The following is a 15,542-nucleotide window of genomic DNA, read 5'->3' as shown; positions in this document are numbered from 1 at the left end:
TCACACTGATGGGAAACATAAAATAAGGATAATGCCAGAAGAGAAAACGAACAGCAGGTGTAAAATGCATCGGAAGTTGTAATGAATAACATTTGATGCTTGGCAAGCGGAGATGATAGAGGTATCCAGATCCTTTGAGTGATCTTAAGTTGCAATGCTACAATTTAAAATGACTCCTATGGCAAATAAAAGTCCTGCATTCAATCTTATTTAGGTAAAAGTATGGAAGTATGATCAACAAAATGTACTTAAATTATTAAAAGTAAAAGTACTCATTATACAGCAGATTATAGCCCATACCATTGTTATGATTGCATTTAATTGAAATGATTGCAATGCATCATATTTTATAGGATATAAAAAAATGCATGCAAATCATAATTTGCAATGTAACTATAACTGTAAGATGAATGTAGTAGGGTAAAAAGTACAATATTTACTTCTGAAATGTGGTATAAAGTAGCAAAATTCAAGTAAAACACAAGTACCTCAAATGTTATGTAAGTGTAGAAGGCTAGTACTCACTTACACTTAATTATATAGCTCTGACAGGTTCAACAGTGAGTCCAAATTGTTAAAATATTTCTAGAAAGAACATCCTAATAATGTCTTATTTTTGTGAATGACAAATGCGCGTTCACGATCCGTCTCCATGGTGACCAAATGATAGCTTGGACAACAAACCCGAGAAACAAAATAACCAAAACATTCAAAGAGATCTTAACTTTGAATTATTCCCCGTAGGAGCAGATGAAGACGTATATTCTGTAGTAAGTGCACCCACCTGTTAAATGACCAGACCGAGCAGGAAGCGGTTGAACAAACCGGGGTGTGAGCAGTATGTCCATAATGTTTAACAGATAGTAAAGAAAACTACAATAAACCTACCATTAACCCCGGGAAAAACCTCTTTGGGTGACAATCGGGACAGTTTTCACTCCAGATTTTCAATTCGGCTTCCACGGAAAAAACAAAAACAATCACAACACCAGCAACTTGTTGATAATTGTTAAGTTTTCCAGCTCTGCAGCCTGCAGCAAGCTGGTCCGACGTGCACGAGCTTATCTGAATGGAAGTCTCGCGCGATTCGGTGACGCGCGTCTCCTCGCGGTGTAAAGGTAAAAGGTTGGATACAAAGTATGATTTGTTTTCAAGAAAATGTGTCGATTTAAAAATCGTAACAAATCGCTTTGATGAATATAGGCCCTCTGAAGGACAAATGGACAAGTAGGTGAGAGGAAACTTAAAGGAGCTAAACTCGAAATTCAGAGCATTAATTAACTCAGCAGACAACATTTGCAATGTAAAGATATGTTAGTGGAGGTCATGCTCAGAATGAAGTCACCCTGAGTTTCTTTGTGCTTTGTTTACACACACCGGGCTGGCGAGTCTCTGTTGTGGCCCATTGGCTCTAATGGACGTCGTGGACGCGTTGCTCCTCCCCTTCTGCTCCTCCACAGGTAAACACGGTTCTGTTTGCAATGTTTGTGCTGTTAGCATCGTTAGCTGCTAGCCGCCGGCTCAGCCCTCTCCATGCTGAGAGCCTTGTGAATTCTGTATTGAGCACCTTTTTAAGATTCGACAGGATTTATAGAAGGCTTGTCTGTATTTTGTGGGGGTCCTTAAGAACACAACGAGGCAAATGTCCTGAATGCCGAACTTAAACTTGTAGTCAGTAAATCAATATAATCTTCAGAGTCAAACAAAGTAAAAGTACACATAATTTGACCGTCTTAATGAAAATATTCATTAAAATATATTTTCAATCCTGGGCAGTAAAAACCCATGAAAAGTTAAAAAAAAAAAAAAAAAAAAAAAAAAAAAATATATATATATATATACAGCAAATACATTTAAGTGATAGACTGGATATGTTTCTATTTATATGAAGCTCTATATAAATGGGTCTTGCTATGAGGAAGTAAATAATATCACACAGTCTCTTACATAATCGTGTTTGAAAGAAAGGAGAAGTTGGGAAAACATATATATTTTTAAAGTTTATTTCTTCCATTGTTGCAGCAATATGCTGTCATGCATTTTAAAAGTTTCTAAAACAAACCTTCCCAGGTTACAGCAACCACTGCAGCGGTGTTATATAGACTATAGCAGATGGATGTGTGTGTTAAACACTGTATTCATGATTGGATAAAGCAGGGTAACAAAAGGCACAATTCAGTGTCACAGCGTATGAACCTACACTTCACACAAGCTTTATTAAGAGCACAAAATACACTTTTTCTACCGTTCCGATACCTTCGGTCCGTCGGTCAGTGAGTTCTCGAGGTCCTGCTGTAGTTGGGAGCAGCGGTCGTAGCTGTAATCTACTTTCACCCCTCGTTCATGTGAAAGACACACAGCCAGGTCATTCTCTATCATCCTGTAAGCCAGTGAGCTGGTTCTTTTGACATATCTGTTCTCTGTGACACAGAACAACATGTGTGCGCGCAAAATAAAAGCAGTATACCGTGTAAAACACAAGCTGTATTGAAAGTTACACGATTATTTACCTCAGACGAATGTAATTCAACAAAAGATACAAAGAAAAAGTTTATCATAAACAAAAAATGTCTCATATAAGCAGTACACACAAAATAATAATCTACTATAATATGGTATACATATGCACTTTCAGCAAAATTGTTGAATTTTGTTTTAAAAGGATTTAGCGTTTGCCAGCCCGACGTTCGGATTTGTCCACCATTTTGTCGCCACGGAAAGTATGACGTGTCAAAAAAAAGGAGTGGGCACAAAATGGTTGCAGACTTACGCCGTGTTCGTCAGCGAGAGTTTCATTCTCTAGTTGTGGTCGCACTGCAAGGTGGTGTGTGACGCAACAGTCCTGCTCCGGGTGCACCGTGAAACACACGGTCGTACAGGAGGAACGACCACCAGCTTTTACTTCCTCTGTCCATTTGATTTTGAACCGCGCCGTCCCCTTGCTCTCTTCAAGCCTCACGAACTGCAACTCAAAACATCAGTGCAGAGAAGAAGTAGAAGTGCATCGATGTTCCTAGATGAACTCAAGGTTCAGGAGGAGTACATGATGCAGAAGTTCATTCATTCGACTCACACGCTTCGCTCTGGGCTCTTTTAACTCGTCTAGCTGGGCCGACCACTTTAAACACCAATCAGGTCTGTCTGGATTTGCACATTCGTCCACTCGTAAACCTTGTCCCCCCCTTTTTCTTTTTTGCACCGTGAAATATACATCTGAACAATCTTGTGAGTCTCTGGTTGGATTTAAATAGCCTTACATGCTTCAGTCTCTTGGATACAGGGAACCAGATTGGCCGAGAGCGAATGCCGGGCATGCCCAATCACGGGGCATCACCATGGAGCTCAGCAGCCAATGGGAGGAGGAAGATGGTCTCTGTGATTTCATTGTCACTAAGGGAGGGGGGGGGGGGACATACTGCCAGGTCAGTTGGCACTGACATGCTTAAGCGGTGGACTCCATTATAGTCTGAGTCTATATGTTTGAGATAACCTGTGGAGCGCTTGCCAAGGAGAGACGAGCACAAAGCGGGTGTAAAGATGAAGCTGCTCTCAACCAGAGGAGCTGCTCACAGTGCACTCACGTCACCGTTGTCGCTGCCGCTCACGTCACAGGAATTAATTGGTTGATTTGTGAGAGCCATCGTCCTGGTGGAAGGTGGTGTCTCCTTGGCAACCAGCTCCATCTCTGACAGAGAGCACTCGAATTGCAGGACAGGGTTTTTTTTTTACAGTCCCTCAATCGCCATTCAGTCCTGGTTTGACCCCTGAAGAGTGATATCTCTTCTTCTCTTCTTCTCTCCATCTGTCCCTCTGTATTCTCCCTTTTTCTTTGACCTGTTTTCACCTCGGTGTTGCGTTTTATCTGCCTCATGCCTCCCAAAACCCCCGTCGTCTCTTTATTCACATGAATGCAATTATTATCGAATAGTCGATTTCATTGTTTGGTCTTTGAAATGTCAGACAATTTATGTTGATGTTTATTAACATGCAGTCCACAATGCAGAGATATTCATTTTGCTAAAAAACAAAACAGCAAACTTATGGACTTATGCTGTACTGCTTGATTGTTTATCATTATCACACTATGCTATTGTATAGTGTGCAAAACACACCGATACATCTTTGCTATTCTTTGCTTGATATTGTGATTTATCTTCCCAACACTAAAATGCTCCTGTTTAAAATGTATATTTTATTAAATTGAAAAAGTACAATGTTTTCAAGCACCAATTGGCTATAGGCATAGAGGCGATATAAATACTACTAATTATACTTTATAATTTGCAATTATTAATTTAATGTCCCCCATTTCATACTTCCTTTGAGTATGTTTCTAGAACTCACTTGACATGACGATCATTTTAAGTGTTTCATATCTCTTGAGCACAACAGTTCATTGTTGGAAATATGTTTGAAACAGAAAATCTTGACTTCAAGTCCATTTATTTTCAAGCTCTCCATACAGTACACTACCCTTTGACGAAATGGAAAATTCTTACAGATATTGTAACTTAAATATAGTTTTGTTTCAAATTTCTTTCTTTGTAAAAGAAAGTGCTCTCTCATGTTTCCTGTTTTGTCCGTTGACTCATAAGGCCGTAACACTCCTGATGTGACGGAGGTTATTCTTCTTTACTCCAGATCTCTTCTTATCTCTCTCCTTTTAACGTGCAGCCTTGCTGTAACTCTGTAGTCAGCTTTTCCAAGCAGTGAGAGAAAAGTAACCGCCTTAGTTGAGTAAAGTTTTAATGAGCCAGCAGGTTGACATGACAGAAATTAGCAGTGAATCGTTCTTGAGGTTTGTCTTTGTCAGCATCTTGCTTGTTTCTGACAAACCGGAGCGTGTGCTCTGACACGAAAAATCTAACTCCTAACTTCTCAGCACTGATGCTTGTGCAAGATTGCATTCAGCTTTTGTGCTTGGTCAGATATCTAAGATGAATTTGGTTCTTCAAGGGAAGTTAGTAATAAGGGGAGATGTCTCATACAGGAACAGGACAGTGTGTATTTTGCATTTCTGTGACGATAAAAACATGCTAAAGTAACTTTTCTTACCTGACAACAAGCACTGTTTTTCACTTGATCACCCTTACCAGTCAGTTTTTTTAAAGGAGGAAACGGCAAAAAGAAATATAACAATACCGTTTACAGTCACAACGTGTTATCTGTGCAATAATTTTCCTTGGCAGTATTTGTTTTTGTTGTTTCTAAACGTCAGGCTGTCCCACGTTCATGTCTTTCCACACTGTTCGGTCCGAGGCAGAGGCGGGCACGAAGCCAGAGTCACCTGCTGTCTGTTAGGACTAAGAGTCAACTGACACTGTACACAGACATTCAAATAAAGCTGACACGCCGGGCAGGCAGTCGCCGCCTTATCGCTGGTCTCTCTTTGTGTGCATGGAAAATAAAACATCTCGCACACACGCACACTTGTGTTACGCACAGATGAGCATTTTGAAAGCCTTATCCAGCCATAAACAAGGCACACAAACACTTGAACATATGGGCATGCAGGTACCCATATGCACATACAGCAGGAGAAACCATGAGATACAAGTTATAAGTCTATAACAACTTGAAAATTATACTAAGCACCCTATTGCCTGGTCACTTGTACAGTTGAACTGTAAAACCTTTTTTATTGACATGTATCAACATCTATGAAAGGCAGCATTTGAAATAAATAAGATAAAATAGATAGTAAGACATTGTAAAAGCTACAGTTAGTAGCCACCGGGGATCTAACAGAGCCAGGCCAGCTGTTTCACCCTGTTTCCAGTCTTAATGCTAAGCTAAGCTAACCAGCTCATATTTATTCTACAAATAGGAGTCAATCTTCTCATCTAAAGAAAGAAAAATGTAGAACTGCTTCTTTTAATATAGTTTTTAAAACCCTCCCTGTGACTGTGAAGAGTCCCCCCCCCCCCCTCCTGAGATTGCCATCACCCTGACAGATCCCAGTGAGGCATGTCCATCTCATTTTGTATGCAAATCAAAATGCAGGCGACTCAGCCCTATCTTGATGGAGCTTGTGCCCGTTTCTATGAATAGATATGCGGGTGTGGGTGCTGACCTGTCTGTGTGTTTCACCGTGTTCCTCCCCTTGCGTCGGCCCTCGCAGCACTTTTCACCAAGGCCACCTCACCACATGTAAACATCCTCGAACACACATTTCCACCGACTCTCTCTCGAACATGGCAGGCCTTGTTTTTTCCTGTATTATTCTATTTGCGAAGCACTTACAGATGCTGAAATGCTAATGTGTGTTGCATCTTCGACGTTCCTCAAAAATTCTGTTTTAAAAAAGTGAGCACCGAGGTCTGCGTTCGTCGCTCTCACAATAGGCTTTTCTGAACAAGCACACTTGGGGGCTGGTGAAGGCCATCGGCGCTCGCCTCGCTCTTTTACGGATTCTATTCTCTTTCCAGGCTTTAGTGTGTTTATCAGGGTCCCACTTATGGAAGTGCATTTGTGTGTCTTTTTGCATTTGTATGGCAGTAACTAACCTTCTCCTTTTACTTGAATGCCTTTTGCTCATTCTATGTTACACAACCAATGGTGCCATCATGCTCTTTTATTCAGAGCAAAGAAAGAAGAAGAAGAAATGTTTCAGCGTCTTAGCTTAATATACTTTAAAGCTGCTTTTTTGTATCTGCCTACATCTCTCTCAAACTATGCCTTTTAAGAGCAACATACCCTTCGATAAACAAGAGAAGCAACTGTTGTGGTTTCACAATGATCTGGAAATCGGCTGCACGGTGCATGCTTCGCCGCTGTTACTGGAATTGTGGAATGCAGTGGAATAATATTAGGCACAAAGGTGCGTACAACAAATGAACCGATGCCAATCTAGAGTTGTCTTTCAAAGTGTACTGGTGCACAAGAGGGTGTCCCATCGTTTCTCTGCTTATCACACGGGGGAACATCCCCTTTGACCCCGCTGTACTTGCAGACACACAGAAGAACTGAGCCAAGTGGAACACAAAACAGGAAAGAACACATGGCTCAGTTGCTCCTGCTGAGCATTCCCAGCTGAACCTGTCGAGCCCAAACCACATGTTTTTAACATCCCATTCTAAAATGGTAACAATATCTAACAGACGCAAAACAGGGACTGATCCCATGTGCACCAGCAGGACATTATGCAGAGCACTTGATGGAGCTCTATAGTAACCTGCACTATATTAACTGCCACACGCACTCTATATCACTATCATCGGTGAGGTCCTCTGGTCCTGCCGTCCCCCCTCCCCCAGACCCTGATCACCTTTGTTCCATCGTGAGGATCATCCATCCCTCTTGGGTGATATTTGCCATTGAACGTCCATAACTGGCCTTCTTTCTCGTAGCATTTCTTTCTCTCCCTTTGTTTCTTCCTACTGTTTTCCTCTCTTTCCTAAATCCTGCCACAGTCTCCTGTCTGATTAAGGGTGAGGGATTTTTTCCATGACTGGACTTGCTCGTATCTTGCACACACAAACAAGCAAAAACACAATCTTAGAATCAACCGGTTAACAATTTGTTAAGATCTCCCAATGAAAGACAACTTGATTCATTCACAATACTCACACACACACACACACACACACACACACACACACACACACACACACGGAAACAACAAAGCACAATTATCATCGTGTGCCCATGTTCAGGTTTGCATGTCTTGCTCTCATGCAATAAACAAAGTCAAGTTTAACTGTACATGGACTCATGCACACACAAACATATAAACGTGCAGATGTGCACATCAAAGCCAGAACACACACCCTCATAAACACACATGTAACACAGATGAGAATGAGGCCTGAAAGAGAAGCGTGGGGAAGGTACTCACACAAGCACAACTCACATAAACACACGTGTGAGCATGCTGTCACACACGCATGACGAGGACAAAGAGACAGGATCTAAGACAGACATAAAACACAAGGCACAAGATGCACATTAAAGCAATTAGAGATCATTTTCCACATTTGACCAGACTGATTAGAGCCAGGCAGCGTCTGGTCTGTAATGTGGTCACTGGTCTCAGATGTTGTGTTGTCTCATTGTTTTGCTGGACATTTTGGAAATATATTACTGATGAATAAGAATCGAAAGTGATTTATGCTTGATTGGACGCTGACTCATTCTCAATTGTTCCGGTAGATTAGCTCCTCTTTGTTTCGCCAGCCGACACACCAACACCACTATTACTTAACTCGAGGAGAAAACGGGATGGAGAGAGGGAGGAAAGGGAGTAATGAAGCTATGTGCTTTCCCCGGTGGTTTGAATGGTGAGTGCAGGCCATAATTCACCTCAACGCACACGCAGGCACAAATGAATGCATACTCTCACACACGTGTGCACATGCACACACACACGCGCGCACACACACGATACTTTTGACTCTCTCTTTGTGTCTTTGTGTGTGTCCTGCCCTCCATTTAGGTCAGTGCAGAGAAGATATATGGATGTAGGAAACACAGTGTGTGTGTGTGTGTGTGTGTGTGTGTGTGTGTGTGTGTGTGTGTGTGTGTGTGTGTGATGGGGGTGGGTGAGGGTCTACATTGACTGTGCACCAATACACCCATCTATGAATCATTAGAATGGTGCACCAGTACATCAATTTTCAAGATGACTCAACAAAACGAAATGAATGCAGTAACATGCCTGCCACAGCAGTTTTAAATTGCTGGTCATCATGTGATTACTGGCAATTATTTGAACTGATATTTAGAATGTAACTGTAAAAATATCAAATTTGACATTTATAGGCTTGAGTTATTTTATTTACGTGTTCGTGTTTTTTTTAATGTAATTTGTCATAACAACCTTTGAGGTCTTACCTACTGAATGAAACACTTGTAATCTTTAATTCAGTTCAGTTTAACATGCTTTATTGTTAAAAAAAAGCGTGTTCATTGCCGGGTTAACCTGCTGGGGGCACCTGTTATGTCCAAGTTCCCATCCGGTATAGTGTACAATGCACATTTCACCACCCGCTGCTTCGAGTTCCTCGCCTCAGACTTTCTGTATGCCGATTAGTTTGCGATCCTTTGAAAAGGATTACGATTTTTGATTTTGCAATGAAATGATCATGTAAGACCCAGTTGCGATTGTATTTCAGTGATGCAAATTTGGAAGCGATGCTATTATTTAAAAGTAACACTGACACGCAGTAAGTCTGGGTTTTTGGGACCCTGAGAGGGCAGCTGCCTGCTTAGCATGACTGTCTTTTAAAGTTTTCAAAAATTGTCGAACATTTGCGACCCCCGAGTAATGAAACCAAACAAGACATTGCAGTTGGCAATGCTGTGGTAGCTATCACTGTTATAATTTAGTTTTACTAAAATAAAAAATATGATGATTTGGAAGAAGCTATAAACCCATAACAAGTCTCATATAGGGGCTTTAAAGACATTACCAAAACATCAAGATAACAAACGCATGTATGCTACATGAATCTGTGCCCAGCACCAATGCAGTTTATCACTTATCAACACTGCTCTGTCTGCATCTAAATACACTGCATTTATTTATCTCTCTATCGAGGTTGCAGAAAGTCTCGAAGCTCCCAGGACGCTCGTCTAGAGGATGGAGGCTGACCGAACGTGGAAGAAAAGTAATGTCTTACATCTCGGCCACACAAACTCTCACAGGAACAACATGGGTTGGGTATTAATCCATAGTGATGAACGGATCCTCTGCAAGACGACACATTTCCATGGAGGTTAGTGGTGGATGATGCAAGACGTGTTTGCACGCCTGTAGAGTGTGACACACAAACGCCATCCTTCCATTCAATCCTCCACCACAAAGAGGCGGCATGGTAGAGTATGATAGTATTTGCCCTATGACCCATTGGACACACATGTAATACAGTCACATGCAGCCACATGCTACAGTGGGAGGTAATGCTCTCAACCCAGAGGGAGGGGGGGGGATGGGAACATGATGGGGGTTAGTGGGCTTATACGGCAACAGGATTGAGAGCAAGCCGAGCACGATGACCCTCACATGGGGACACAACGCAGCCGAGGTGTGTGTGTGTGTGTGTGTGTGTGTGTGTTAGGGACCGATGAAATCTACTGGCTTGGTATTAAGGAGGTGAAGATGAAGGTTTCACAGGCATCTTTTCTGTTTCCTGCATGATTATTCCTCCTCATCTCCCTCCCTGCACTCAGCCCAGCATCGTCCTCTCTCTTTCTCTGTGGGGCTGTTATTGAGGAGAAGTGGGGGTGACAGTGGAGGGGGGGGGGGAAAAAGCCCACACGAGAATAATACAGGAAAGAGGTGTGAGGATGAATGAAAGGAAGGTGAGAAAAAAGAGCAGGTGAGGGAGCAGAGGCCAAGGAAATGAGTGTGAGGGAAGAAAGATTTTAATTAGATTTTATCGTGTCATATACGTGCTTTCATTTCACATTAATTTCTTGATTCATTTTTATTACCAAGTACAGCAACGGACACAATAAAACAAAATAGGCTCATCACGTCTAACTCAAGATTACATCACATGTTCAAACCCCTCCGAAGTCCAACAACAAATCAATGTGACAAATGAAAAGCATCAATCAACACAATCACTTCCCCTCTTCTAACGGTTCACTCGTGCACTGCTGGTGCGTGAGGTTATCCATTTCAATCCCATCAATGGTCAGAGCCCATCGATTGAGACGGAAAGAACAAAATCATTTTGAATCCGATGCTTCACCAAGGTGGATAACAGGAAACAGCGGGAACGTCCATCTGCCTCTGCTGCTGTTGTTTCTTTCTTTATTCTCATCCACATGCTGCGAGTTTCATTCATTCCTCTTTTCTCTTCACGTTTTTTGTTCAAAACATCTTCGCAAAGTGAAAGGATCCTCCCCCCTTCACCTTCATCCTGTATATCAGGGTGATAGAGAGTGTGTGGAAAACACGGAGAGACCAGAGAGTGATTCAACAAAACAAGATGAAGAGAAAATGAAACACGAGGAGAGTAGCGTATTGTATTGCAATAGAGACGTCATCCACTTACACAGAAAAATCCTTTCTGTATTTGATGTTGAATTTCACAATGAGACATGAAAGACCACAACATATCGCTTCCTTTGTGAGACTACTTCATGAAAGTAAATCTCACTTTGGAAGTAATGTCCGTCACACCGAGACTTCCACCTGTAGAAGGAAAACGATATTGCAACGTGTGCCCGTGTAAGGAATTATCAATTATTAATAATTGTCTAGAGCAGCTAGGTTTTTAGGTTCTAGTTCAGCTTAGAGTGAGTCAACAAAGGAATACCTGTTTAGTAATGCTACAGTATATTACTGTTGTTAATCACTCTTGATTTTGTACCGATGTTGATTCTCTGTTTACCATGTAACACCGAAAACAAGAGAGCAGCCGGCAATGCTTAAAAATACATAAAGATCAGTGTCATTGGCCCCAATAGTGCGGCGCTGGCCTGATTGGCAGCGCGGCTGGTGGGATCTCATCTAAAGATGGCCTCTATACAATATCTTTAACGATACAATAAACCATTTAGGAAAGTCTGACTCACAGGACTGACAGACAGGCTGGTCTTAATGCCCTGATCAGACGGAGCATCTTCTTCCACTCGCTGCTTCTAGCATTACAGGAGCTCCCTGAATGAAAAAAATTCAACTCGGAGCGGAAAACCGCCCAACGTCAATACGTCAACAGTCAAATGTAAACGTAAGAGAATCTTATAAGGTCAGTGAAGATGAAAGAAAAGGAGGGGAACGATGCCACAGACCAAGGCGATGCTGCTGTCTATGTAAGAGCTATAGCAGTATTCTGTGCTTTATAGCACCTGAAGGGCTTTGATGCTATAAGGCAGACATAGGACAGGCTCAGTTGTTGTACATGTTTGACTACAGCACTTCTAAAATCTGCCAGTTTGTCTTCTTTCTACCAACCCAACCATTCCTTCTCACTTCCTCTCATATCTCTATTTCCGTCATTGCACCTCACCTCTCCCTATCACTTTTCACGCCGATGCTGTGCATCACATCCTCACACGTTCGTACTTTTGCCCATATGCGCATATTGTGAATCCCAAACGGAGGCAAAGGAGAAGCAATTGAAAGGCCTGTGATTACGTTGGTATAAATTAAAAGATCGTTCCCACATAACAGCAATAAATGTGTGTAAATCCATGATAATGATGATTTACATTTTTTTTTTCTCTGTCTGTGAATGTGTAATTACACAAAGTCTGTGCAGTGTGAAGAGATCTGTCGCTCCACCACAGGCTGTCTGAGCTATAATCTGCCGTGATGACGCTCATCACAGCCTGTGAATGGAGGTGCAATGCTCAACCGCTCTGTGCCGGTGTGCCATTACAGGGATGACATCATTCCACTGCAGCACTTAGCACACACACGCACACGCACACACACACACACACACGCACACACACAGAAGTATCATTTACGACTGCTCAGTTCTCAGGTCTCAGGTCTCCCCCCCCCCCCCCCCCCCCCCCCCAGTCTTGGATTCATCCTTGTGTGGCCAGCAGCAATTAGTATGTGTATTTGTGTGTGTGTGTGTGTGTGTGTGTGTGCGGAGCCGGAGTTTAGATAAGGTACAGAGATCAGGCGAGCTATCGAGATTAAGAGATGCCCTACCACATCCATCAGCGGAGCAGTGTCGGTGCTGGGGGATGAGAAGCCCACTAATGGCCAAATCTCAACAGATCCATCACGTCTCCATCTTGTTTACACTTTTAACCCCACATCACATATTGATGACTCACTGCTCATTAGCCAGTCGGTGTATTTGTGCACGGCATCGCGTGTTTCCATTTGTGTGCGTATGTGTGTGTGTATGGAGAGAAAAGAAAGAGGAAGATGGATTGATACAGGGGCGTAAATACAGTCAATGCAGGGACTGCGGTTGTACTCGGGCCCATGTGGTGCGGGTGGGGGGGGGGGGGGGGCGGCCAAAGATTGGCCATTTGTGATTGTTTTGGGTACACATGCTGTAAATATGTCTGCGTTTTGAGTGACTGCACTTCGGTAAAAAGAAGGTGCTATTTACCCTGGAAGAGGCCAACCCGTCTCTGTCATTTCATGTCTTATTGGTGAAGTCAGTAGTGCTCTTATTACAAAATGATGTGCTTATCCTATTTACACTATAGGAACTATATTAAAGTATAAAAACTACAGAAAAACGAATCATTTCCTTTTTTTAAATTTTTGTCATATATACAGATTGTTGGGTAACATGGATGTTGATCTTGTCCAAGTTGATCGTGTTATGAGAAGATGCGATGTACGGTAGCTAGTCCTGATAGCTTCCTCTCTACTCTCCCAATACAATATAACAGGCTAACTAACTCATTTGACTATTAAATCCAACACATTGTTGGTAATATATATATATATATATATATATATATATATATATATATATATATATATATATATATATATATATATATATATATATATATAAGTATGTGTGGGCGTGATAGATAGATGGTGGAAAAAATTCAACAGTACTGCATGCCACTTATTGCTCTGTATTTAGCTGTTTCATCTTCATGTCAGAACCAACTTGTCATTATGAGTAATATCACTGGAAGCCAGAAGCCTCGGTGACTCCTCATCCTCCAGTCTGGTCAGGCAGTAGTCTGATTTCTTGCTTGTTCCAATTGCAAAGTTATCAATTTCTCAGCCTTTTGTCGTGGTTCAACCAAGGTTTGGTCTCAGGCTGGTCATACCTATTATGAATGGCTAAACTCAGATGTGGGGTCCATCAGTAAACGGACTGGGATTAGAAGACAGAATTTAGTCATCGGTCATGAGGTTTGAGATCTTATGTTTTATTTTCAGAAACCGCCAGATGGCCGAAAGATTACCTCAGTGGACAATAAAGTTCTATTCTATTCTATGATGAAGCTGCAAACTTGTTGTGTCCAGGAAATATGCATTTGCTGTTGTTAATATGCACATGAATGCTGAACAACTTCATCAATCGAGCGACACAGAAAGTTCCAAACAATCTGATGACTAGAGCCCGATCAATGCTGGATTTACTGATCAACACTGGATTTACTGGAGGCTGACACCAACATCAATATTTGAGTTTAAAAAGAATCCAATAACAATATATGAACCAATATACTGGAGTGAAATTGTTATTTATTGGCTTACATAAACCACAATATTGATATCTGCAGAAAGCTAATATCAGTCGGCACGAACAGTTTTCTGTGTAAACCCACACACTCGCGCTGGAGGTCGTAAGTCGTGTCTGTTTGGTGTCTGCTGAACACTGCGATCCTCTCCCGTCTCCTTCTGTGGTCAAGTATCTGTCACAATGGATGAAACTATGACTCAGTCCTGGATAACGTTACATAATGCATCACCTGGCGACCTAGAGCTCAATACATTGTTGACCTGATTCCAGAACTCTGAATCACTGCACATATCTGCTGTTCGGCGTGTCAAATAGGCCCGGTGTTATGCGTGTTGATGGCTGTTAGTTGCCACCTGTTAGAGAGACAATCAAACAATCAGAGGATAATAAAGTCACATGAATAGTAGATTGCTTCTTCGGGTGACAAATCAAATAAAAATGTTTGGCAAACACAACACTATCATGTACTGAATGCCCACAGAACCTGCTTGTGTCTTTGCTTCATGTTTTCAAGCCAGCTGCATGCATGTTATGTAGGTGGAGTGATGACTCACGATACTAAACACTGTGTGCTATGAACAACAAATAAAACAACAACTACACGCGTGTGTGGGAAGACTCACATGGCACTCAAAGAATGTGCTGAAAGGACCCCACCACTCCCTATTAGGTGTTGCATCCCATTCTGACACTGAGAGTCGGCATACTCGCAGGTAAATGCAGGGTGGAGATGAAGAAAGAAATAGAAACGTTTAGTTATGACATGACAGGAAACCCGCCGACGAGACAACAAGCTGAAGCGAGAAACGGACAGCAGACGGGTGCTTATTTTGCTGCGTATAAAACGACATCACTGTATAGCTTTGGAATGCTCTAACCATAAAAAAAACGTACACTCAAAGTGAAAATTGCAAAGCCACATTTAGTTTCCTGTCAATTTAAAGCTATATGATGCCCATCATCACGCGAGGGTAAGGCTCAAATTCACTGAATTGTGAATCTGGATGCAGTTGCTCCGAAATGAGTCGAGAAAACACGGACGAGTTCAGAAGAGTTTCCAGCCGACCAGTAGCCTCAGTGACCTCACATGGACTGGTGTGACTGCAGCCAGACCAGACCTGTTGTCAGCCAGGCCGTCAACGGCGATTGGAGTGCGGGGTTTGGTATTTGTAGTTGTGGTGAGCCTGCTCTTCCAGTCAATAAAGCATGTTTGAGAATTTCGGAGTCTGCAGTCAACCCTGAGCTTTTGCAATGTCTGTTTGGAAGAGCACAGTGGATTGTTTTGTTTCCATTTCTTTTCTCCTTTCTAAAATGTCTCTTCATGAAAGAAGTGCTTGAAGGTACAGCGTAAACAGAAAGGACTTTGGGTTTGTTTGAGGTTCTTTTGTATATATGAGAGCAAAATGAAAG

This window comes from Melanostigma gelatinosum (assembly GCF_949748355.1).
Source record: "Melanostigma gelatinosum genome assembly, chromosome: 19".
In the NCBI taxonomy this organism is placed as follows: Eukaryota; Metazoa; Chordata; class Actinopteri; order Perciformes; family Zoarcidae; genus Melanostigma; species Melanostigma gelatinosum.
This window is presented reverse-complemented; position numbering follows the sequence as displayed.